We start from the raw sequence: 24,317 nt of genomic DNA on the forward strand, positions 1-24,317 counted from the left end.
AACGGGTATCTGAACATGGTTTGGGGCAACTTTTGGAGCTTTCTGTATTTGTCACAACTTGTCATGTGCATCTGGTGAGTTTCGTTCACTTACCTCATTGGGAAGGTGACGTTACGGCCCATTGTCGCAATACGCGTTTTCCGCAAGAACGGGTATTAGAACGTGGTTTTGGGGTAACTTTTGGAGCTTTCTGTATATGTCCCACCTTGTCTTGTGCAACTAGTGATTTTGGTTCACTTACCTCATTGGGAAGGTGCCGTTACGGCCCATTTTCGAAATACACGTTTTCTGCCGGAAACGGTATCTGAACGTGGTTTGGGGATAACTTTTGAAGCTTTCTGTATTTCTCCCAACTTGTCATGTGCATCTGGTGAGTTTGGTTCACTTACCTCATGGGAAGGTGCTGTTACGGCCCCTTTTCCCAATACGCTTTTTCCGCAAGAACGGGTATCAGAACGTGGTTTTGGGGCAACTTTTGGTGCTGTCTATATTTGTCCCAACTTGTCATGTGCATCTGGTGAGTTTGGTTCACTTACCTCATTGGGAAGCTGCCGTTATGTCCCATTTTGCTCAATACGCGTTTTTGCCAGGAACGGGTAACTGAACGTAGTTTTCGGGCAACTTTTGGAGCTGTCTATATTTGAACCAACTTGTCATGTGCATTTGGTGAGTTTGGTTCACTTACCTCATTGGGAAGCTGTCGTTACGGCCCGTTTTGCGCAATACGAGTTTTTCCCGGAATTGGTATCTGAACGTCGTTTCGGGGAAACTTATGGAGCTTACTATATTTGTCCCCCCTAGTTATGTGCATCTGGTGAGTTTGGTGGACTTTCCTCATTGGGAAGCTGCTTTTACGGTACGTTTTGCGCAATACGAATTTTTGCCCAGAACGGGTTTCTGAACGTGGTTTCGGGGCAACTTATGGGTTAGGGTTAGGGTTAGGTTCCGGTTTAGGGTCAGGTTCCGGTTTAGGGTTAGGTTCCGGGTTAGGGTTAAATTCCGGGTTAGGGTTAGGGTTAGGTTCCGGGTTATGGTTAGGTTCAGGGTTAGGGTTAGGTTCCGGGTTAGGGTTAGGGATAGGTTCCGGATTAGGGTTAGGTTCCGGGTTAGTGTTAGGTTCTGGGTTAGGGTTAGGGGTGGGTTCCAGGTTAGGTTCCGGGTTAGGTTCCGGGTTTGGTTCCGGGTTAGGTTCCGGGTTAGGTTCCGGGCTAGGGTTAGGATTAAGGTTAGGTTCCGGGTTAGGTTCCTGGTTAGGTTCCGGGTTAAGTTCCGGGTTAGGGTTAGGGTTAGGGTTAGGTTCCGTGTTAGGTTCCGGGTTAGGGTTAGGTTCCCGGTTAGGGTTAGTTTCCGGGTTAGGGTTATGGTTCGGGTTCGTTTTAGGGTTCGGGTTCGGGTTAGGGTTAGGTTTCGGGTTAGGGTTAGTGTTAGGTTTAGGGTTAGGGTTAGGTTCTGTGTTAGGTTCCATGCTAGGTTCCGTGTTAGGTTCCGTGTTAGGGTTAGGTTCTGGGTTAGGGTTAGGTTCCGGGTTAGGGTTAGGGTTAGGGTTAGGGTTAACGTTAGGGTTAACATTAGGGTTAGTGTTAGGGTTAGGGTTAGGGTTAGGGTTAGGGTTAGGGTTAGGGTTAGGGTTAGGGTTAGGGTTAGGGTTAGGGTTAGGGTTAGGGTTAGGGTTAGGGTTACGGTTAGGGTTGTGCTCGCTTCGGCAACACATATACAAAAATTGGAACGATATATAGAAGATTAGCATGGCCCCTGCGCATCTGGTGAGTTTGGTTCACTTCCCTTATTGGGAACGTGCCGTTATGGCCCATTTTGCACAATACACGTTTTTGACCGGAACGGGTATCTGAACGTGGTTTTGGGGTAACTTTTGGAGCTTTCTATATTTGTCCCACCTTGTCTTGTGCATCTAGTGAGTCTGGTTCACTTACCTCATTGGGAAGTTGCCGTTACGGCCCATTTTCGCAATACGCGTTTTCCGCAAAAACGGGTATATGAACGTGGTTTCGGGGCAACTTTTGGAGCTTTCTATATTTGTACCACCTAGTTATGTGCATCTGGTGAGTTTGGTGGACTTTCCTCATTGGGAAGCTGCTTTTACGGTACGTTTTGCGCAATACGCATTTTTGCCCAGAACGGGTTTCTGAACGTGGTTTGGTGGCAACTTTTGGAGTTTTCTATATTTGTCCCTTCCGCAAGAACGGGTGTTCGAACGTTCTTTTTGGTGCAACTTTTGGAGCTTTCTATATTTGTCCCACCTTGTCATGTGCATCTGGTGAGTTTGGTTCACTTTCCTCATTGGGAAGCTGCTTTTACGGCCCAATTTGCGCAATATGCGTTTTTGACCAGTTCGGGTATCTGAACGTGGTTTTGGGTAACTTTTGGAGCTGCCTATTTTTGTCCCAACTTGTCATGTGCATCTGGTGAGTTTGGTTCACATCCCTTATTGGGAAGTTGCCGTTACGGCCCATTTTGGGCAATACGCGTTTTTGCCAGAAACAGGTAACTGAACGTGGTTTTGGGGCAACTTTTGGAGCTTTCTATATTTGTCCTACCTTGTCATGTGCATCTGGTGAGTTTGGTTCTCTTACCTCATTGGGAAGCTGCTTTTACGGCCCGTTTTTCGCAATAAGCGTTTTTGCCGAAAACGGGTATCTGAACGTGCTTTTGGGGTAACTTTAGCAGCTGTCTATATTTGTAACAACTTGTCATGTGCATCTGGTGAGTTTGGTTCACTTACCTCATTGGGAAGCTTCCGTTACGGCCCGTGTTGCGCAATACGAGTTTTTAAAGAATGGGTATCTGAACGTCGTTTCGGGGCAACTTATGGAGCTTTCTATATTTGCCCAACCATGTCATGTGCATCTGGTGAGTTTGGTTCACTTACCTCATTGGGAAGTTGCCGTTACGGCCCGTGTTGCGCAATATGAGTTTTTACGGAATGGGTATCTGAACGAGGTTAGGGTTAGGGTTAGGGTTAGGGTTAGGGTTAGGTTCCGTGTTAGTTTCCGGGTTAGGGTTAGGTTCCCGGTTAGGTTTAGTTTCCGGGTTAGGGTTATGGTTCGGGTTCGGGTTAGGGTTCGGGTTCGGGTTAGGGTTAGGGTTAGGGTTAGGGTTAGGGTTAGGGTTAGGTTCCGTGCTAGGTTCCGTGTTAGGTTCCGTGTTAGGGTTAGGTTCTGGGTTAGGGTTAGGTTCCGGGTTAGGGTTAGGGTTAGGGTTAGGGTTAGGGTTAGGGTTAGGGTTAGGGTTAGGGTTAACGTTAGGGTTAACATTAGGGTTAGTGTTAGTGTTAGTGTTAGGGTTAGGGTTAGGGTTAGGGTTAGGGTTAGGGTTAGGGTTAGGGTTGGGGTTGGGGTTGGGGTTGGGGTTACGGTTAGGGTTAGGGTTAGGGTTAGGGTTAGGGGTGGGGTTAGGGTTGGGGTTAGGGTTAGGGTTAGGGTTAGGGTTAGGGTTAGGGTTAGGGTTAGGGTTAGGGTTAGGGTTAGGGTTAGGGTTAGGGTGAGGATTAGGGTTAGGGTTAGGGTTGTGCTCGCTTCGGCAGCACATATACTAAAATTGGAACGATACAGATAAAAATAGGGTTAGGGTTAGGGTTAGGGTTAGGGTTCGGGTTCGGGTTCGGGTTCGGGTTCGGGTTCGGGTTAGGGTTAGGGTTAGGGTTAGGGTTAGGGTTAGGGTTACGGTTAGGGTTGTGCTCGCTTCGGCAACACATATACAAAAATTGGAACGATACAGAGAAGATTAGCATGGCCCCTGCGCATCTGGTGAGTTTGGTTCACTTCCCTTATTGGGAAGGTGCCGTTATGGCCCATTTTGCACAATACACGTTTTTGACCGGAACGGGAATCTGAACGTGGTTTTGGGGTAACTTTTGGAGCTTTCTATATTTGTCCCACCTTGTCTTGTGCATCTAGTGAGTTTGGTTCACTTACCTCATTGGGAAGTCGCCGTTACGGCCCATTTTCGCAATACGCGTTTTCCGCAAAAACGGGTATATGAACGTGGTTTCGGGGCAACTTTTGGAGCTTTCTATATTTGTCCCACCTAGTTATGTGCATCTGGTGAGTTTGGTGGACTTTCCTCATTGGGAAGCTGCTTTTACGGTACGTTTTGCGCAATACGCATTTTTGCCAGGAACGGGTTTCTGAACGTGGTTTGGTGGCAACTTTTGGAGTTTTCTATATTTGTCCCTTCCACAAGAACGGGTGTTCGAACGTTGTTTTTGGTGCAACTTTTGGAGCTTTCTATATTTGTCCCACCTTGTCATGTGCATTTGGTGAGTTTGGTTCACTTTCCTCATTGGGAAGCTGCTTTTACGGCCCAACTTGCGCAATATGCGTTTTTGAGCAGATCGGGTATCTGAACGTGGTTTTGGGTAACTTTTGGAGCTGTCTATTTTTGTCCCAACTTGTCATGTGCATCTGGTGAGTTTGGTTCACTTTCCTCATTGGGAAGTTGCCGTTACGGCCCATTTTGGGCAATACGCGTTTTTGCCAGAAACAGGTAACTGAACGTGGTTTTGGGGCAACTTTTGGAGCTTTCTATATTTGTCCTACCTTGTCATGTGCATCTGGTGAGTTTGGTTCTCTTACCTCATTGGGAAGCTGCTTTTACGGCCCGTTTTTCGCAATACGCGTTTTTGCCGAAAACGGGTATCTGAACGTGCTTTTGGGGTAACTTTAGCAGCTGTCTATATTTGTAACAACTTGTCATGTGCATCTGGTGAGTTTGGTTCACTTACCTCATTGGGAAGCTTTCGTTACGGCCCGTGTTGCGCAATACGAGTTTTTACAGAATGGGTATCTGAACGTCGTTTCGGGGCAACTTATGGAGCTTTCTATATTTGCCCAACCATGTCATGTGCATCTGGTGAGTTTGGTTCACTCACCTCATTGGGAAGTTGCCGTTACGGCCCGTGTTGCGCAATATGAGTTTTTACGGAATGTGTATCTGAACGTGGTTTCGTTGTAACTTTTGGAGTTTCTATATTTGCCCCACCTAGTTATGTGCATCTGGTGAGTTTGGTCCACTTACCTCATTGGGAAGGTCCCGTTACGGCCCATTTTCGCAATACATGTTTTCTGCCGGAAAGGGTATCTGAACGTGGTTTGGGGGCAACTTTTGGAGCTTTCTGTATTTGTCCCAACTTGTCATGTGCATCTGCTGAGTTTGGTTCACTTACCTCATTGGGAAGCTGCCGTTACGGCCCTTTTTGCGCAATACACATTTTTGACCGGAATATATATATGACCTAGGTTTTGGGGTAATTTTTGGAGCTTTCTGTATTTGTCCCTCCTTGTCTTGTGCATTTAGTGTGTTTGGTTCACTTAACTTATTGGGAAGTTGCCGTTATGGCCCAATTAGCGCAATACGCGTTTTTGCCCAGCACGGGATTCTGAACGTGGTTTCGGGGTAAATTTTTGAGCTTTCTTTATTTGCCCCAACTTGTCATGTGCATCTGGTGATTTCGGTTCACTTACCTCATTGGGAAGCTGCCTTTACGGCCCTTTTTGCGCAATACGAGTTTTTGCCGTAATGCGTATCTGAACATCGTTTCGGGGTAACTTATGGAGCTGTCCATGTTTGCCCCAACTTGTCATGTGTATCTGGTGAGTTTGGTTCACTTACCTCATTGGGAAGCTGCCGTTACGGCCCGTTTTGCGCATTACGAGTTTTTGCCGGAATGGGTATCTGAATGTCTTTTCGGTGCAACTTATAGAGCTTTTTATATTTTTTCCATAACCCTAACCCGGTTAAGTTCCGGGTTAGGGTTAGGTTCCGGGTTAGGGTTAGGTTCCGGTTTAGAGTTAGGTTCCGGGTTAGGGTTAGGGTTAGGGTTAGGTTCCGGGTTAGGGTTATGTTCCGGGTTAGGGTTAGGTTCCGGGTAAGGGTTAGGTTCCGGGTTAGGGTTAGATTCCGGGTTAGGGTTAGGGTTAGGTTCCGGGTTAGGGTTAGGTTCCGGGTTAGGGTTAGGTTCCGGGTTAGGGTTAGGTTCCGGGTTAGGGTTAGGGTTAGGTTCCGGGTTAGGGTTAGGTTCAGGATTAGGGTTAGGTTCCCAGTTAGGGTTAGGGATAGGTTCCGGATTAGGGTTAGGTTCCGGGTTAGGGTTATGTTCCAGGTTAGGGTTAGGGTTGGGTTCTTGGTTAGGTTCTGGGTTTGGTTCCGGGTTAGGTTCCGGGTTAGGTTCCGGGTTAGTTTCCGGGTTAGGGTTAGGATTAAGGTTAGGTTCCGGGTTAGGTTCTGGGTTAGGTTCCGGTTTAGGTTCCGGGTTAGGTTCCGGGTTAGGGTTAGGTTCCGTGTTAGGTTCCGTGTTAGATTCCACGTTAGGGTTAGGTTCCGTGTTAGGGTTAGTTTCTGGGTTTGGGTTATGGTTCGGGTTCGGGTTAGCATTTGGGTTCGGGTTAGGGTTCGGGTTCGGGTTTGGTTTAGGGTTAGGGTTAGGTTCTGCGTTAGGTTCCGTGTTAGGTTCTGGGTTAGGGTTAGGTTCCGGGTTAGGGTTAGGTTCCGGGTTAGGGTTAGGGTTAGGGTTAGCGTCAGGGTTAGGGTTAGGGTTAGGGTTAGGGTTAGGGTTGGGGTTAGGGTTGGGGTTAGGGTTAGGGTTAGGGTTAGGGTTGGGGTTGGGGTTGGGGTTGGGGTTAGGGTTGGGGTTAGGGTTAGGGTTAGGGTTAGGGTTAGCGTTAGGGTTACGGTTAGGGTTAGGGTTAGGGTTGTGCTCGCATCGGCAGCACATATACTAAAATTGGAACGATACAGATAAAATTAGGGTTAGGGTTAGAGTTAGGGTTAGGGTTAGGATTAGGGTTAGGGTTAGGGTTAGGGTTAGGGTTAGGGTTAGGGTTAGGGTTAGGGTTAGGGTTAGGGTTAGGGTTAGGGTTACGGTTAGGGTTAGGGTTAGGGTTAGGGTTAGGGTTAGGGTTACGGTTAGGGTTGTGCTCGCTTCGGCAACACATATACAAAAATTGGAACGATACAGAGAAGATTAGCATGGCCCCTGCGCATCTGGTGAGTTTGGTTCACTTACCGCATTGGGAAGCTGCCGTTACGGCCCGTTTTGCGCAATACACGTATTTGACCGGAACGGGTATCTGAACGTGGTTTAGGGGTAACTTTTGGAGCTTTCTATATTTCTCCCACCTTGTCTTGTGCATCTAGTTAGTTTGGTTCACTTAACTTATTGGGAAGTTGCCGGTATGGCCCAATTTGCGCAATACGCATTTTTGCCCAGCACGGGTTTCTGAACGTGGTTTCGGGGTAAATTTTTGAGCTTTCTTTATTTGCCCCAACTTGTCATGTGCGTCTGGTGATTTTGGTTCATTTACCTCATTGGGAAGCTGCCGTTACGGCCCGTTTTGCGCAATACGAGTTTTTGCCGGAATGGGTATCTGAACGTCTTTTCGGAGCAACTTATAGAGCTTTCTATATTTGCCTAACCCTAACCCAGTTAGGTTCTGGGTTAGGGTTAGTTTCCGGGTTAGGGCTAGGTTCCGGTTTAGGGTTAGGGTTAGGGTTAGGGTTAGGGTTAGGTGCCGGGTTAGGGTTAGGTTCCGGGTTAGGGTTAGGGTTAGGTTCCGGGTTAGGGTTAGGTTCTGGGTTAGGGTTAGGTTCCGGGTTAGGGTTAGGGATAGGTTCCGGATTAGGTTTAGGTTCTGGGTTAGGGTTAGGTTCCGGGTTAGGATTAGGTTCCGGGTTAGGGTTAGGTTCCGGGTTAGGGTTAGGGTTAGGTTCCGGGTTAGGGTTAGGTTCTGGGTTAGGGTTAGGTTCCGGGTTAGGGTTAGGGATAGGTTCCGGATTAGGGTTAGGTTCTGGGTTAGGGTTAGGTTCCGGGTTAGGTTCCTGGTTTGGTTCCGGGTTAGGTTCCGGGTTAGGTTCCAGGTTAGGTTCCGGGTTAGGGTTAGGTTCCGGGTTAGGTTCCAGGTTAGGTTCCGAATTTGGTTTCGGGTTAGGTTCCGGGTTACGTTCCGGGTTAGGGTTAGGTTCCAGGTTAGGGTTAGGATTAAGGTTAGGATCCGGCTTACATTCCGGGTTAGGGTTAGGGTTAGGGTTAGGTTCCGTGTTAGGTTCCGTGTTAGGTTCCGTGTTAGGGTTAGGTTCCGGGTTAGGGTTAGTTTCCAGGTTAGGGTTATGGGTCGGGTTCGGGTTCGGGTTCGGGTTCGGGTTCGGTTTAGGGTTAGGGTTAGGGTTTGGGTTCGGGTTAGGGTTCGGGTTAGGGTTAGGGTTTGGGTTCGGGTTAGGGTTCGGGTTAGGGTTCGGGTTAGGGTTAGGGTTAGGTTCCGTGTTATGTTCCGTTTTAGGTTCCGGGTTACGGTTAGGTTCCGGGTTAGGGTTAGGTTCCAGTTTAGGGTTAGCGTTAGGGTTAGGGTTAGGGTTAGGGTTGGGGTTAGGGTTGGGGTTGGGGTTAGGGTTGGGGTTGGGGTTATGGTTAGGGTTAGGGTTAGGGTTGGGGTTAGGGTTGGGGTTAGGGTTAGGGTTAGGGTTAGGGTTAGGGTTAGGGTTCAGGTTAGGGTTAGGGTTACGGTTACGGTTAGGGTTAGGGTTAGGATTAGGGTTAGGGTTCGGGTTAGGTTTAGGGTTAGGGTTGTGCTCGCATCGGCAGCACATATATTAAAATTGGAACGATACAGAGAAAATTAAGGTTAGGGTTAGGGTTAGGGTTAGGGTTAGGGTTAGGGTTAGGGTTAGGGTTAAGGTAAAGGTAAGGGTTAGTGTTAGGGTTAGGGTTAAGGTAAAGGTAAGGGTTAGGGTTAGGGTTAGGGTTAGGGTTAGGGTTAGGGTTAGGGTTAGGGTTAGGGTTAGGGTTAGGGTTAGGGTTAGGGTTAGGGTTAGGGTTAGGGTTAGGGTTAGGGTTACGGTTAGGATTGTTCTCGCTTCGGCAACACATATACAAAAATTGGAACGATACAGAGAAGATTAGCATGGCCCCTGCTCATCTGGTGAGTTTGGTTCACTAACCGCATTGGGAAGCTGCCGTTACCGCCCGTTTTGCGCAATACACGTTTTTGACCGGAACGGGTATCTGAACGTGGTTTTGGGGTACCTTTTGGAGCTTTCTATATTTGTCCCACGTTGTCTTGTACATCTAGTGGGTTTGGTTCACTTACCTCATTGGGAAGGTGCCGTTACGGCCCATTTTCGCAATACGCGTTTTCCGCAAGAACGGGTTTCTGAATGTGGCTTCGGTGCAACTAATGGAGCTTTCTATATTTGTCCCACCTAGTTATGTGCATCTGGTGAGTTTGGTGGACTTTCGTCATTTGGAAGCTGCTTCTATGGTACGTTTTGCGCAATACGCATTTTTGCCCAGAACGGGTTTCTGAACGTGGTTTGGGGGCAACTTATGGAGCTTTCTATATTTCTCCCAACTTGTCATGTGTATCTGGTGAGTTTGGTTCACTTACCTCATTGGAAAGCTGCCGTTACGGCCCATTTCGCGCAATACGAGTTTTTGCCGGAATTGGTATCTGAACGTTTTTTCGGGGCAACTTATGGAACTTTCTATATTTGCCTAACCCTAATCCGGTTAGGTTCCGGGTTAGGTTAAGGTTCCGGGTTAGGGTTAGGGTTAGGTTCCGGGTTAGGGTTAGGTTCCGGTTTAGGGTTAGGTTCCGGGTGAGGGTTAGGTTCCGGGTTAGGGTTAGGGTTAGGGTTAGGTTCCGGGATAGGTTTAGGTTCCAGGTTAGGGTTAGGGTTAGGTTCCGGGTTAGGGTTAGGTACCGGGTTACAGTTAGGGTTAAGTTCCAGGTTAGGGTTAGGTTCCGGGTAAGGGTTAGGTTCCAGGTTAGGTTCCGGGTTAGGTTCCGAGTTAGGTTCCGGGTTAGGTTCCGGGTTAGGTTCCGGGTTAGGTTCCTGGTTAGTGTTTGGTGCCGGGTTAGGTTCCGGGTTAGGTTCCGGGTTAGGTTCCGGGTTAGGTTCCGGGTTAGGTTCCGGGTTAGGTTCCGGGTTTGGTTCCAGATTGGGTTCACGGGTTAGGTTCCGGGTTATGTTCCGGGTTTGGGTTAGGTTTTGGTTAGGGTTAGGTTCCGGGTTAGGTTTAGGTTTAGGTTCCGGGTTAGGGTTAGGGTTAGGGTTAGGGTTAAGGTTAGGGTTAGGGTTAGGGTTAGGGTTAGGGTTAGGGTTAGGGTTGTGCTCGCTTCGGCAGCACATATATTAAAATTGGAACGATACAGAGAAGATTAGCATGGCCCCTGCGCATCTGGTGAGTTTTGTTCACTTACCTCATTGGGAAGCTGCCGTTATGGCCTGTTCTGCGCAATATGAGTCTTTGTCGGAATTGGTATATGAACGTCGTTTCGGGGAAACTTATGGAGCTTTATATATTTGCCCCACCTTGTAATGTGCATCTGGCGCATTTGGTTCAGTTCCATTATTGGGAAGTTGCCGGTACGGCCCAATTTGCGCAATATGAGTTTTGCCCAGAACGTGTATCTGAATGTGGTTTTGGGGCAACTTTTGGAGCTTTCTGTATTTGTCCTACCTTGTCATGTGCATCTGGTGAGTTTGTTTCACTTCCCTTATTGGGAAGGTGCCGTTACGGCCCATTTGTGCAATACGCATTTTTGCCGGTATGGGTAACTGAACGTGATTTTGGGGCAACTTTTAAAGCTTTCTATATTTGTCCCACCTTGTCATGTGCATCTGGTGAGTTTGGTTCACTTACCTCATTGGGAAGGTGCCGTTACGGCCCATTTTTGCAATACACGTTTTCTGCCGGAAAGGGTATCTGAACGTGGTTTGGGGGCAACTTTTGGAGCTTTCTGTATTTGTCCCAACTTGTCATAGAATCATAGAATCATAGAATAGCAGAGTTGGAAGGGGCCTACAAGGCCATCGAGTCCAACCCCCTGCTCAATGCAGGAATCCACCCTAAAGCATCCCTGAGAGATGGTTGTCCAGCTGCCTCTTGAATGCCTCTAGTGTGGGAGAGCCCACAACATCCCTAGGTAGCTGATTCCACTGTCGCACTGCTCTAACAGTCAGGAAGTTTTTCCTGATGTCCAGCCGGAATCTGGCTTCCTTTAATTCATGTGCATCTGGTGAGTTTGGTTCACTTACCTCATTGGGAAGCTGCCGTTACGGCCCGTTTTGCACAATACGATTTTTTTCCGGAATGGGTATCTGAACGTCGTTTCGGGGCAACTTATGGAGCTTTCTATATTTGTCCCACCTTGTCATGTGCATTTGGTGAGTTTGGTTCACTTACCTCATTGGGAAGTTGCCGTTACGGCCCAATTTGTGCAATATGCGTTTTTGCCCAGAAAGGGTATCTGAACGTGGTTTCGGGGTAACTTTTGGAGCTTTCTATATTTGCCCCACCTAGTTATGTGCATATGTTGAGTTTCGTTCACTTCCCTTATTGGGAAGCTGTCGTTACGGCCCATTTTTCGCAATACGCGTTTTTGCCAGGAACGGGTAACTGAACGTGGTTTGGGGGCAACTTTTGGAGCTTTCTATATTTGTCCTTCCTTGTCATGTGTATCTGGTGAGTTTGGTTCACTTCCCTTAATGGGAAGGTGCCGTTACGACCTGTCTCTTTGTTGCCGTTTGTTTCAAAGATCCTGGAGCGTGCGGTCTACTCTCGCTGTCTTGACTTTCTTTCTAGTAACTCTGCTTTGGATCCTTTTCAATCTGGATTCCGTCCTCTGCATTCCACCGAAACAGCCCTTACTAAGATCACCAATGATCTCCTTACTGCTAAGTCTAAAGGCCATTATTCCGTTCTTATTCTCCTTGATCTAACTGCAGCCTTTGACACGGTTGATCATGATCTTCTCTTAGATTCCCTTCATGACCTTGGATTTTGTGGCTCTGTCTATAACTGGTTTGCCTCCTATCTAGCGGGTCGCTCTTTCAGCGTGTTGACTAATGGCAGCTCGTCTTCCTCCTTTCCCCTTTCAGTAGGGGTTCCGCAAGGCTCGGTGCTTGGCCCGTTGTTGTTTTCCTTATACATGTTGCCCTTGGGCAAGCTTATTCAATCTCATGGCCTCCAATATCATCTGTATGCCGATGATACACAACTATATCTGTCATCTCCGGAACTTTCTCCTGATGTTCACGATCGTATCTCGGCATGTCTTTCAGATATCTCAGCTTGGCTGCTTCATCGTCGCTTGAAACTTAACATGGCAAAGACTGAATTGCTTGTTTTTCCTCCTAAACCTTCTCCTCATCTCTCATTCTCTCTTACTGTCAATGATGTTACGCTTACTCCGATCAAGGAAGCTCGTAGCCTTGGCTTTATATTTGACTCCTCGCTCTCCTTTATTCCTCATATTGAGGCAGTAGCTAAATCTTGTCGATTTTTCCTGTATAATATTGCCAGGATTCGATCATTTTTGTCTGTCTCTTCTGCCAAGACGCTTGTTCATGCACTGGTTATTTCACGGTTGGACTACTGCAACCTTCTTCTCTCTGGCCTTCCTTCTTCTCACATCAGTCCGTTGGTTTCTGTTCACCACTCTGCCGCAAAGATCATCTTCTTGGCTCGCCGCTCCGACCATGTTACTCCGCTTCTGAAATCTCTTCATTGGCTTCCAATTCACTTCAGAATCCAATATAAACTTCTCCTGTTAACCTTCAAAGCTTTTCACGGTCTAGCTCCTTCCTATCTCTCCTCTCTCATCTCACACTATTGCCCCGCTCGTGCTCTTCGCTCCTCTGATGCCATGTTTCTCGCCTGCCCAAGGGCCTCTACTTCCCTTGCTCGGCTTCGTCCATTTTCGTTTGCTGCCCCTTACGCCTGGAACGCTCTTCCAGAACATTTGAGAACTACAAGTTCAACCGCAGCTTTTAAAGCTCAACTAAAAACTTTTTTTTTTCCTAAAGCTTTTAAAACTTGATGTTGTGCAGACTTCTACTGTTACTTTCTATTGATACTTTTACCCTACCCTGTGCCTGCTTACCCTACCCAGTACCTGTTTGCATTCTCTACCCCTCCTTATTGTTTTACTATGCTTTTATTAGATTATAAGCCAATGCGGCAGGGTCTTTAGCTATTTACTGTTTTACTCAGTACAGCACCATGTACATTGATGGTGCTATATAAATAAATAAACAAATAAATAAATAAATAAATAATAATAATAATAATAATAATAATAATAACAATAAATTGCGCAATACACGTTTTTGCCAGGAACGGGTAACTGAACGTAGTTTTCGGGCAACTTTTGGAGCTTTCTATATTTGTCCCAACATGTCATGTGCATCTGGTGAGTTTGGTTCACTTAACTCATTGGGAAGCTGCCGTTACGGCCCGTTTTGCGCAATACGAGTTTTTGCCGGAAAGGGTATCTGAACGTGGTTTGGGGGCAACTTTTGGAGCTTTCTGTATTTGTCCCAACTTGTCATGTGCATCTGGTGAGTTTGGTTCACTAACCTCATTGGGAAGCTGCCGTTACGGCCCATTTTGCGCAATACACGTTTTTGACCGGAACGGGAATCTGAATGTGGTTTGGGGGTAACTTTTGGAGCTTTCTATATATGTCCCACCTTGTCTTGTGCATCTAGTGAGTTTGGTTCACTTAACTCATTGGGAAGGTGCCGTTACGGCTCAATTTGCGTAATACGCGTTTTTTCGCAAAACGGGTATCTGAACGTGGTTTCGGGGTAACTTTTGGAGCTTTCTATATTTTCCCCACCTAGTTCTGCGCATCTGGTGAGTTTGGTTCACTTACCTCATTGGGAAGCTGCCGTTACGGCCGATTTTGCGCAAAACGCGTTTTTGCCAGGAACGGGTAACTGAACGTGGTTTTGGGGCAACTTTTGGAGCTTTCTATATTTGTCCTACCTTGGCATGTGCATCTGGTGAGTTTGGTTCACTTACCTCATTGGGAAGGTGCCATTACGGCCCATTTTCGCAATACGCGTTTTCTGCCGGAAAGGGTATCTGAACGTGGTTTGGGGGCAACTTTTGGAGCTTTCTGTATTTGTCCCAACTTGTCATGTGTATCTGGTGTGTTTGGTTCACTTTCTTCATTGGGAAGCTGCTTTTAAGGCCCTTTTTGCGCAATACGCGTTTTTTCCGAGAACGGGTATCTGAACGTGGTTTTGGTGTAACTTTAGGAGCTTTCTATATTTGTCCCAACTTGTCATGTGCATCTGGTGAGTTTGGTTCACTTCCCTTATTGGGAAGGTGCCGTTATGGCCCATTTTGAGCAATACACGTTTTCTGACGGAAAGGGTATCTGAACGTGGTTTTGGGGTAACTTTTGGAGCTTTCTATATTTGTCCCACCTTGTCTTGTGCATCTAGTGGGTTTGGTTCACTTACCTCATTGGGAAGGAGCCGTTACGGCCCATTTTCGCAATAAGCGTTTTCCGCAGAAAGGGTATCTGAACGTGGTTTCGGGCAACTTATGGAGCTTTCTATGTTTGTCCCACCTAGTTATGTGCATCTGGTGAGTTTGGTGGACTTTCCTCAATGGGAAGCTGCTTTTACGGTACGTTTTGCACAATACGCATTTTTGCCCAGAACGGGTTTCAGAACGTGGTTGGGGGCTACTTTTGGAGCTTTCTATATTTGTTCCACCTAGTCATATGCATCTGGTGAGTTTGGTTCACTTTCCTCATTGGGAAGCTGCTTTTACGGCCCAATTTGCGCAATATGTGTTTTTGCCCAGAACGGGTATCTGAACGTGGTTTTGGGTAACTAATGGAGCTGTCTATATTTGTCTCAACTTGTCATGTGCATCTGGTGAGTTTGGTTCACTTTCCTCATTGGTAAGCTGCCGTTACGGCCCGTTTTGCACAATACGATTTTTTGCCGGAATGGGTATCTGAACGTCTTTTCGGGGCAACTTATGGAGCTCTCTATATTTGCCTAACCCTAACGCGTTTATGTTCCGGTTTAGGGTTAGGTTCAGGGTTAGGGTTAGGGTTAGGTTCCGGGTTAGGGTTAGTTTCCGGTTTAGGGTTAAGTTCCGGTTTAGGGTTAGGTTCCGTGTTAGGGTTAGGGTTAGGGTGAGGTTCCGGGTTAGGGTTAGGTTCCGGGTTAGGGTTAGGGTTAGGTTCCGGGTTAGGGTTATAGTTATGTTCCGCGTTAGGGTTAGGTTCGGGGTTAGGGTTAGGGTTAGGTTCCGGGTTAGGGTTAGGTTCCGGGTTAGGGTTAGGTTCCGGGTTAGGGTTAGGGTTAGGTTCAGGGTTAGGGTTAGGTTCCGGGTTAGGTTACGGGTTAGGGTTAGGTTCCGGGTTAGGTTCCGGGTTAGGTTCGGGGTTAGGTTCGGGGTTAGGTTCGGGGTTTTGTTCCAGGTTAGGTTCCAGGTTAGGTTCCCGGTTAGGTTCCGGGTTAGGGTTACGTTCCGGGTTAGGGTTAGGGTTAGGGTTAGGTTTCGGATTACGTTCCGGGTTCGGTTCCGGGTTAGGGTTAAGGTTAGGGTTATGTTCCGCGTTAGGTTCCGTGTTTGGTTCCGGGTTAGGGTTAGGTTTCGGGTTATGGGTTATGTTCCGGGTTAGGTTCCGGGTTAGGTTCCGGGTTAGGGTTAGGGTTAGGGTTAGGGTTAGGGTTAGGGTTAGGGTTAGCGTTAAGGTTAAGGTTAGGGTTAGGGTTAGGGTTAGGGTTAGGGTTAGGGTTAGGGTTAGGGTTAGGGTTAGGGTTAGGGTTAGGGTTAGGGTTAGGGTTGTGCTCGCTTCGGCAGCAAATATACTAAAATTGGAACGATACAGAGAAGATTAGCATGGCCCCTGCGCATCTGGTGGGTTTGGTTCACTTCCCTTATTGGGAAGGTGCCGTTATGGCCCATTTTGATCAATACACGTTTTCTGCCGGAAAGGGTTTCTGAACGTGGTTTGGTTGCAACTTTTGGAGCTTTCTTTATTTGTCCCAACTTCTCATGTGAATCTTGTGAGTTTGGTTTACTTACCTCATTGGGAAGCTGCCGTCAGGGCCCATTTTGCGCAATACACGTTTTTGAATGGAAAGGGTATCTGAACGTGGTTTTGGGGTAACTTTTGGAGCTTTCTATATTTGTCCCACCTTGTCTTGTGCATCTAGTGGGTTTGGTTCACTTACCTCATTGGGAAGGTGCCGTTACGGCCCATTTTCGCAATAAGCGTTTTCCGCAGAACGGGTATCTGAACGTGGTTTCAGGGCAACTTATGGAGCTTTCTATATTTGTCCCACCTAGTTATGTGCATCTGGTGAGTTTCGTGGACTTTCCTCAATGGGAAGCTGCTTTTACGGTACGTTTTGCGCAATACGCATTTTTGCCCAGAACGGCTTTCAGAACGTGGTTTGGGGGCAACTTTTCTAGCTTTCTATATTTGTCCCACCTTGTCATGTGCATCTGGTGAGTTTCGTTCACTTTCATAATTGGGAAGCTGCTTTTACAGCCCAATTTGCGCAATATGTGTTTTTGTCCAGAACGTGTATCTGAACGTGGTTTTGGGTAACTTATGGAGCTGTCTATATTTGTCCCAACTCGTCATGTGCATCTGGTGAGTTTGGTTCACTTACCTCATTGGGAAGCTGCCGTTACGGCCCAATTTGTGCAATACGAGTTTTTGCCAAGAACGGGTATCTGAACGTAGTTTTCGGTCAACTTTTGGAGCTGTCTATATTTGTCCCAACTTGTCATGTGCATCTGGTGATTTTGGTTCACTTACCTCATTGGGAAGCTGCCGTTACGGCCCATTTTGCGCAATACGAGTTTTAGCCGGAATGGGTGTCTGAACGTCGTTTCTGGGCAACTTATGGAGCTTTCTATATTTGCCCCACCTTGTCATGTGCATCTGGTGAGTTTGGTTCACTTACCTCATTGGGAAGTTGCCGTTACGGCCAAATTTGCGCAATACGCATTTGTGCCCAGAATGGGTGTCTGAACGTGGTTTTGTGGCAACTTTTGGAGCTTTCTATATTTGTCCTACCTTGTCATGTGTATTTGGTGACTTTGGTTAACTTTCTTCATTGGGAAGGTGCCGTTACGGCCCAATTTGCGCAATAGGCGTTTTTGCCTGGAACGGGTATCTGAACGTGGTTTTGGGGCAACTTTTGGAGCTTTTTATATTTGTCCCACCTTGTCATGTGCATCTGGTGAGTTTGGTTCACTTACCTCATTGGGAAGCTGCCGTTACGGCCCGTTTTGCGCAATACGAGTTTTCTGCCGGAAAGGGTATCTGAACGTGGTTTGGGGGCAACTTTTGGAGCTTTCTGTATTTGTCCCAACTTGTCATGTGCATCTGGTGAGTTTGGTTCACTTACCTCATTGGGAAGCTGCCGTTACGGCCCATTTTGCGCAATACACGTTTTTGAACGGAACGGGTATCTGAACGTGGTTTGGGGGCAACTTTTGGAGCTTTCTATATATGTCCCAACTTGTCATGTGCATCTTGTGAGTTTGGTTCACTTACCTCATTGGGAAGGTGCCGTTACGGCCTATTTTCGCAATATGCATTTTCCGCAAGAACGGGTATTAGAACGTGGTTTTGGGGAGACTTTTGGAGCTTTCTATATATGTCCCAACTTGTCATGTGCATCTGGTGAGTTTGGTTCACTTACCTCATTGGGAAGCTGCCGTTACGGCCCAATTTGCGCAATACGCGTTTTTGCCCAGAACGGGTATCTGAACGTGGTTTTGGGGCAACTTTTGGAGCTTTCTATATTTGTCCTACCTTGTCATGTGCATATGGTGAGTTTGGTTCACTTCCCTTATTCGGAAGGTGCCGTTACGGCCCATTTTGCGCAATACGTGTTTTTGCCAGGAACGGGTAATTGAACGTAGTTTTGGGGCAACTTTTGGAGCTTTCTATATTTGTCCTACCTTGTCATGTGCATCTGGTGAGTTTGGTTCACTTACCTCATTGGGAAGCTGCCGTTACGGCCCATTTTGCGGAATACACATTTTTGACCGGAACGGGTACCTGAACGTGGTTTTGGGGTAACTTTTGGAGATTTCTATATATGTCCCACCTTGTCTTGTGCGTCTAGTGAGTTTGGTTCACTTACCTCATTGGGAAGGTGCCGTTACGGCCCGTTTTGCGCAATACGTGTATTCCGCAAGAACGGGTATCTGAACGTGGTTTTGGGGGAATTTTTGTAGCTTTCTATATTTGTCCCAACTTGTCATGTGCATCTGTATAGTTTGGTTCACTTACCTCATTGGGAAGCTGCCATTACGGCCCGTTTTGCGCAATACGAGTTTTTCCCGGAATGGGTATCTGAACGTGGTTTTGGGGAAACTTTTGGAGCTTTCTATATTTGTCCTATCTTGTCATGTGCATCTGGTGAGTTTGGTTCACTTACCTCATTGGGAAGCTGCCGTTACGGCCCATTTTGCGCAATACACGTTTTTGAACGGAACGGGTATCTGAACGTGGTTTGGGGGCAACTTTTGGAGCTTTCTATATATGTCCCAACTTGTCATGTGCATCTTGTGAGTTTGGTTCACTTACCTCATTGGGAAGGTGCCGTTACGGCCTATTTTCGCAATACGCGTTTTTGCCCAGAACGGGTATCTGAACGTGGTTTTGGGGCAACTTTTGGAGCTTTCTATATTTGTCCTACCTTGTCATGTGCGTATGGTGAGTTTGGTTCACTTCCCTTATTTGGAAGGTGCCGTTACGGCCCATTTTGCGCAATACGCGTTTTTGCCAAGAACGGGTAACTGAACGTAGTTTTCGGGCAACTTTTGGAGCTGTCTATATTTGTCCCAACTTGTCATGTGCATCTGGTGAGTTTGGTTCACTTACCTCATTGGGAAGCTGCCGTTACAGCCCGTTTTGCACAATACGAGGTTTTGCCGGAATGGGTAACAGAACATCGTTTCGGGGCAACTTATGTAGCTTTCTGTATTTGACACACCTTCTCATGTGCATCTGGTGAGTTTGGTTCACTTACCTAATTGGAAAGTTGCCGCTACGGCCCAATTTGCACAATACGCGTTTTTGCCCGTAACGGGTATCTGAACGTAGTTTTGGAGCAACTTTTGGAACTTTCTATATTTGTCCCACCTTGTCATGTGCATCTGGTGAGTTTGGTTCACTTACCTCATTGGGAAGGGGCCGTTACGGCCCATTTTCGCAATACACGTTTTCTGCCGGAAAGGGTATCTGAACGTGGTTTGGGGGCAACTTTTGGAGCTTTCTGTATTTGTACCAACTTGTCATGTGCATCTGGTGAGTTTGGTTCACTTACCTCATTGGGAAGCTGCCGTTACGGCCTATTTTCGCAATACGCGTTTTTGCCCAGAACGGGTATCTGAACGTGGTTTTGGGGCAACTTTTGGAGCTTTCTATATTTGTCCTACCTTGTCATGTGCATATGGTGAGTTTGGTTCACTTCCCTTATTCGGAAGGTGCCGTTACGGCCCATTTTGCGCAATACGCGTTTTTGCCAGGAACGGGTAATTGAACGTAGTTTTCGGGCAACTTTTGGAGCTTTCTATATTTGTCCTACCTTGTCATGTGCATCTTGTGAGTTTGGTTCACTTACCTCATTGGGAAGCTGCCGTTACGGCCCATTTTGCGGAATACACGTTTTTGACCGGAACGGGTACGTGAACGTGGTTTTTGGGTAACTTTTGGAGATTTCTATATATGTCCCACCTTGTCTTGTGCATCTAGTGAGTTTGGTTCACTTACCTCATTGGGAAGGTGCCGTTACGGCCCGTTTTGCGCAATACGCGTATTCCGCAAGAACGGTTATTAGAACGTGGTTTTGGGGGAACTTTTGTAGCTTTCTATATTTGTCCCAACTTGTCATGTGCATCTGGATAGTTTGGTTCACTTACCTCATTGGGAAGCTGCCATTACGGCCCGTTTCGCGCAATACGAGTTTTTCCCGGAATGGGTATCTGAACGTCGTTTCGGGGCAACTTTTGGAGCTTTCTATATTTGTCCCTTCCGCAAGAACGGGTGTTAGAACGTTGTTTTTGGTGCAACTTTTGGAGCTTTCTATATTTGTCCCACCTTGTCATGTGCATCTGGTGAATTTGGTTCACTTTCTTCATTGGGAAGCTGCTTTTACGGCCCAATGTGCGAAATATGCGTTTTTCCCCAGAATGGGTATCTGAACGTGGTTATGGGTAACTTTTGGAGCTGTCTATATTTGTCCCAACTTGTCATGTGCATCTGGTGATTTTGGTTAACTTACCTCATTGGGAAGCTGCCGTTACGGCCCGTTTTGCGCAATACGAGTTTTTGCCGGAATGGGTATCTGAACGTCTTTTCGGGGCAACTTATGGAGCTTTCTATATTTGACTAACCCTAACCCAGTTAGGTTCCGGGTTAGGGTTAGTGTTAGGTTCCAGGTTAGGGTTAGGTTCCGGGTTATGGTTAGGTTCCAGGTTAGGGTTAGGTTCCGGGTTAGGGTTATGTTCCGGGTTAGGGTTAGGGTTAAGTTCCGGGTTAGGGTTAGGTTCCGGGTTAGGTTTAGGTTCCGGGTTAGGGTTAGGTTCCGGGTTAGGGTTAGGGTTAGGGTTAGTTTCCGGGTTAGGCTTAGTTTCTGGGTTTGGGTTAGGGTTAGGTTCAGGGTTAGGGTTAGGGTTAGGGTTAGGGTTAGGGTTAGGGTTAGGGTTAGGGGTTAGGGTTAGGGTTAGGGTTAGGTTCCGGGTTAGGGTTAGGTTCCGGGTTAGGGTTAGGGTTAGGGTTAGGGTTAGGTTCCGGGTTAGGGTTAGGGTTAGGTTCCGGGTTAAGGTTAGGGTTAGGGTTAGGGTTAGGGTTAGGTTCCAGGTTAGGGTTAGGTTCCGGGTCAGGTTCCTGGTTAGGTTTAGGTTCCGGGTTAGGTTCCGGGTTATGTTCCGGATCAGGTTCCTTGTTAGGGTTAGGTTCCGGATTAGGGTTAGGGTTAGGTTCCGGGTTAGGGTTAGGGTTAGGGTTAGGGTTAGGGTTAGGGTTAGGGTTAGGGTTAGGGTTAGGGTTAGGGTTAGGGTTAGGGTTCTGCTCGCTTCGGCAGCACATATACTAAAAATGGAACGATACAGAGAAGATTAGCATGGCCCCTGCGCATCTGATGAGTTTGGTTCACTTACCTCATTGGGAAGCTTACTTTACGGCCCGTTTTGCGCAATACGAGGTTTTGCCGGAATGGGTCTCTGAACGTCGTTTCGGGGCAACTAATGGAGCTTTATATATTTGCCCCACCTTGTTATGTGCATCTGGTGAGTTTGGTTCACTTACCTCATTGGGAAGTTGCCGTTACGGCCCAATTTGTGCAATACGAGTTTTTGCCAAGAACGGGTATCTGAACATGATTTGGGGGCAACTTTTGGAGCTTTCTATATTTGTCCTACCTTGTCATGTGCATCTGGTTAGTTCGGTTCACTTACCTCATTGGGAAGGTGCTGTTACGGCCCAATTTGCGCAATATGCGTTTTTCCCCAGAACGGGTATCTGAACGTGGTTTCGTGGTAACTTTTGGAGCTTTCTATATCTGCCCCAGCTAGTTATGTGCATATGGTGAGTTTGGTTCACTTCCCTTATTGGGAAGGTGCCGTTATGGCCCATTTGCCAATACGCATTTTTGCCAGGGACAGGTAACTGAACGTAGTTTTTGGGCAACTTTTGGAGCTGTCTATATTTGTCCCAACTTGTCATGTGCATCTGGTGATTTTGGTTCACTTACCTCATTGGGAAGCTGCCGTTACGGCCCATTTTGCGCAATACGAGTTTTAGCCGGAATGGGTGTCTGAACGTCGTTTCTGGGCAACTTATGGAGCTTTCTATATTTGCCCCACTTGTCATGTGCATCTGGTGAGTTTGGTTCACTTACCTCATTGGGAAGTTGCCGTTACGGCCAAATTTGCGCAATACGCATTTGTGCCCAGAATGGGTGTCTGAACGTGGTTTTGGGGCAACTTTTGGAGCTTTCTATATTTGTCCTACCTTGTCATGTGTATTTGGTGACTTTGGTTAACTTTCCTCATTGGGAAGGTGCCGTTACGGCCCAATTTGCGCAATACGCGTTTTTGCCCGGAACGGGTATCTGAACGTGGTTTTGGGGCAACTTTTGGAGCTTTCTATATTTGTCCCACCTTGTCATGTGCATCTGGTGAATTTGGTTCACTTACCTCATTGGGAAGCTGCCGTTACGGCCCGTTTTGCGCAATATGAGTTTTTGCAGGAGTGGGTGTCTGAACGTGGTTTCTGGGCAACTTATGGAGCTTTCTATATTTCCCCACCTTGTCATGTGCATCTGGTGAGTTTGGTTCAATTACCTCAGTGGGAAGTTGCCGTTACGGCCCAATTTGCGCAATACGCATTTTTGCCCAGAACTGGTATCTGAACGTGGTTTTGGGGCAACTTTTGGAGCTTTCTTTATTTGTCCTACCTTGTCATGTGCATTTGGTGAGTTTGGTTCACTTACCTCATTGGGAAGTTGCGGTTACGGCCCAATTTGCGCAATACGCATTTTTGCCCAGCACGGGTATCTGAACGTTGTTTTGGGGCAACTTTTGGAGCTTTCTATATTTGTCCTACCTTGTCATGTGCATCTAGTGAGTTTGGTTCACTTACCACATTGGGAAGGTGCCATTACAGCCCATTTTCGCAATACACGTTTTCCGCAAGAACGGGTACCTGAACGTGGTTTTGGGGCAAATTATGGAGCTTTCTGTATTTGTCCCAACTTGAAATTTAATAGGGATAAATGCCAAGTTCTACATTTAGGGAATAGAAACCAAATGCACAGTTACAATATGGGGGACACTTGGCTCAGCAATACTACAAACGAGAAAGATCTTGGAATTGTTGTAGATCACAAGCTGAATATGAGCCAACAGTGCAATATGGCTGCAAGAAAGGCAAATGCTATTTTGGGCTGCATTAATAGAAGTAAAGCTTCCAAATCACATGAGGTACTGGTTCCTCTCTATTCAGCCCTGGTTAGGCCTCATCTAGAGTATTGCGTCCAGTTCTGGGCTCCACAATTCAAGAAGGACGCAGACAAGCTGGAGCGTGTTCAGAAGAGGGCAACCAGGATGATCAGAGGTCTAGAAACAAAGCCCTATGAAGAGAGACTGAAAGAACTGGGCATGTTTAGCCTGGAGAAGAGAAGATTGAAGGGAGACATGATAGCATTCTAAAAATACCTAAAAGGTTGTCACACAGAGGAGGGCCAGGATCTCTTCTCGATCCTCCCAGAGTGCAGGACAAGGAATAACGGGCTCCAGTTAAAGGAAGCCAGATTCCATCTGGACATCAGGAAAAACTTCCTGACTGTTAGAGCAGTGCGACAGTGGAATCAGCTACCTAGGGAGGTTGTGGGCTCTCCCACACTAGAGGCATTCAAGAGGCAGCTGGACAACCATCTGTCAGGGATGCTTTAAGGTGGATTCCTGCATTGAGCAGGGGGTTGGACTCGATGGCCTTGTAGGCCCCTTCCATCTCTATTCTATTATGCTATGATTCTATGATTCTATGATTGGAAAGCTGCTTTTACGGCCCATTTTTTATTTTTATATTTGTCCTACCTTGTCATGTGCATCTGGTGAGTTTGATTCACTTACCTCATTGGAAAGTTGCCGTTACGGCCCATTTGCGCAATACGCGTTTTTGCCAAAAACGGGTAACTGAACGTAGTTTTCGGGCAACTTTTGGAGCTGTCTATATTTGTCCCAACTTGTCATGTGCATCTGGTGAGTTTGGTTCACTTACCTCATTGGGAAGCTGCCGTTACAGCCCGTTTTGCACAATACGAGTTTTTGCCTGAATGGGTATCTGAACATCGTTTCGGGGCAACTTATGTAGCTTTCTATATTTGACACACCTTCTCATGTGCATCTGGTGAGTTTGGTTCACTTACCTAATTGGAAAGTTGCCGCTACGGCCCAATTTGCGCAATACGCGTTTTTGCCCGGAACGGGTATCTGAACGTGGTTTTGGGGCAACTTTTGGAGCTTTCTATATTTGTCCCACCTTGTCATGTGCATCTGGTGAGTTTGGTTCACTTTCCTCATTGGGAAGGGGCCGTTACGGCCCATTTTCGCAATACACGTTTTCTGCCGGAAAGGGTATCTGAACGTGGTTTGGGGGCAACTTTTGGAGCTTTCTGTATTTGTCCCAACTTGTCATGTGCATCTGGTGAGTTTGGTTCACTTACCTCATTGGGAAGCTGCCGTTACGGCCCATTTTGCGCAATACACGTTTTTGAACGGAACGGGTATCTGAACGTGGTTTGGGGGCAACTTTTGGAGCTTTCTATATATGTCCCCACTTGTCATGTGCATCTTGTGAGTTTGGTTCACTTACCTCATTGGGAAGGTGCCGTTACGGCCTATTTTCGCAATACGCATTTTCCGCAAGAACGGGTATTAGAACGTGGTTTTGGGGAGACTTTTGGAGCTTTCTATATATGTCCCAACTTGTCATGTGCATCTGGTGAGTTTGGTTCAC

General features: G+C 47.0%; 7 pseudogenes; all 7 read left to right on the forward strand.

Moving 5' to 3' along the window:
• Positions 1-1,690: 1,690 nt before the first annotated feature.
• Positions 1,691-1,759, forward strand: LOC134412450 (U6 spliceosomal RNA; annotated as a pseudogene).
• A 1,932-nt stretch (positions 1,760-3,691) lies between these two features.
• On the forward strand, positions 3,692-3,760 carry LOC134412446 (U6 spliceosomal RNA; annotated as a pseudogene).
• Positions 3,761-6,929: 3,169 nt separating this feature from the next.
• Positions 6,930-6,998, forward strand: LOC134412447 (U6 spliceosomal RNA; annotated as a pseudogene).
• Positions 6,999-8,855: 1,857 nt separating this feature from the next.
• LOC134412449 (U6 spliceosomal RNA) lies at positions 8,856-8,926 on the forward strand (annotated as a pseudogene).
• Positions 8,927-10,119: 1,193 nt separating this feature from the next.
• LOC134412434 (U6 spliceosomal RNA) lies at positions 10,120-10,188 on the forward strand (annotated as a pseudogene).
• A 5,424-nt stretch (positions 10,189-15,612) lies between these two features.
• Positions 15,613-15,681, forward strand: LOC134412440 (U6 spliceosomal RNA; annotated as a pseudogene).
• A 5,183-nt stretch (positions 15,682-20,864) lies between these two features.
• LOC134412448 (U6 spliceosomal RNA) lies at positions 20,865-20,933 on the forward strand (annotated as a pseudogene).
• Positions 20,934-24,317: the final 3,384 nt, after the last annotated feature.

This window comes from Elgaria multicarinata, chromosome 21 (genome assembly GCF_023053635.1).
Source record: "Elgaria multicarinata webbii isolate HBS135686 ecotype San Diego chromosome 21, rElgMul1.1.pri, whole genome shotgun sequence".
NCBI classification, from domain to species: Eukaryota; Metazoa; Chordata; class Lepidosauria; order Squamata; family Anguidae; genus Elgaria; species Elgaria multicarinata.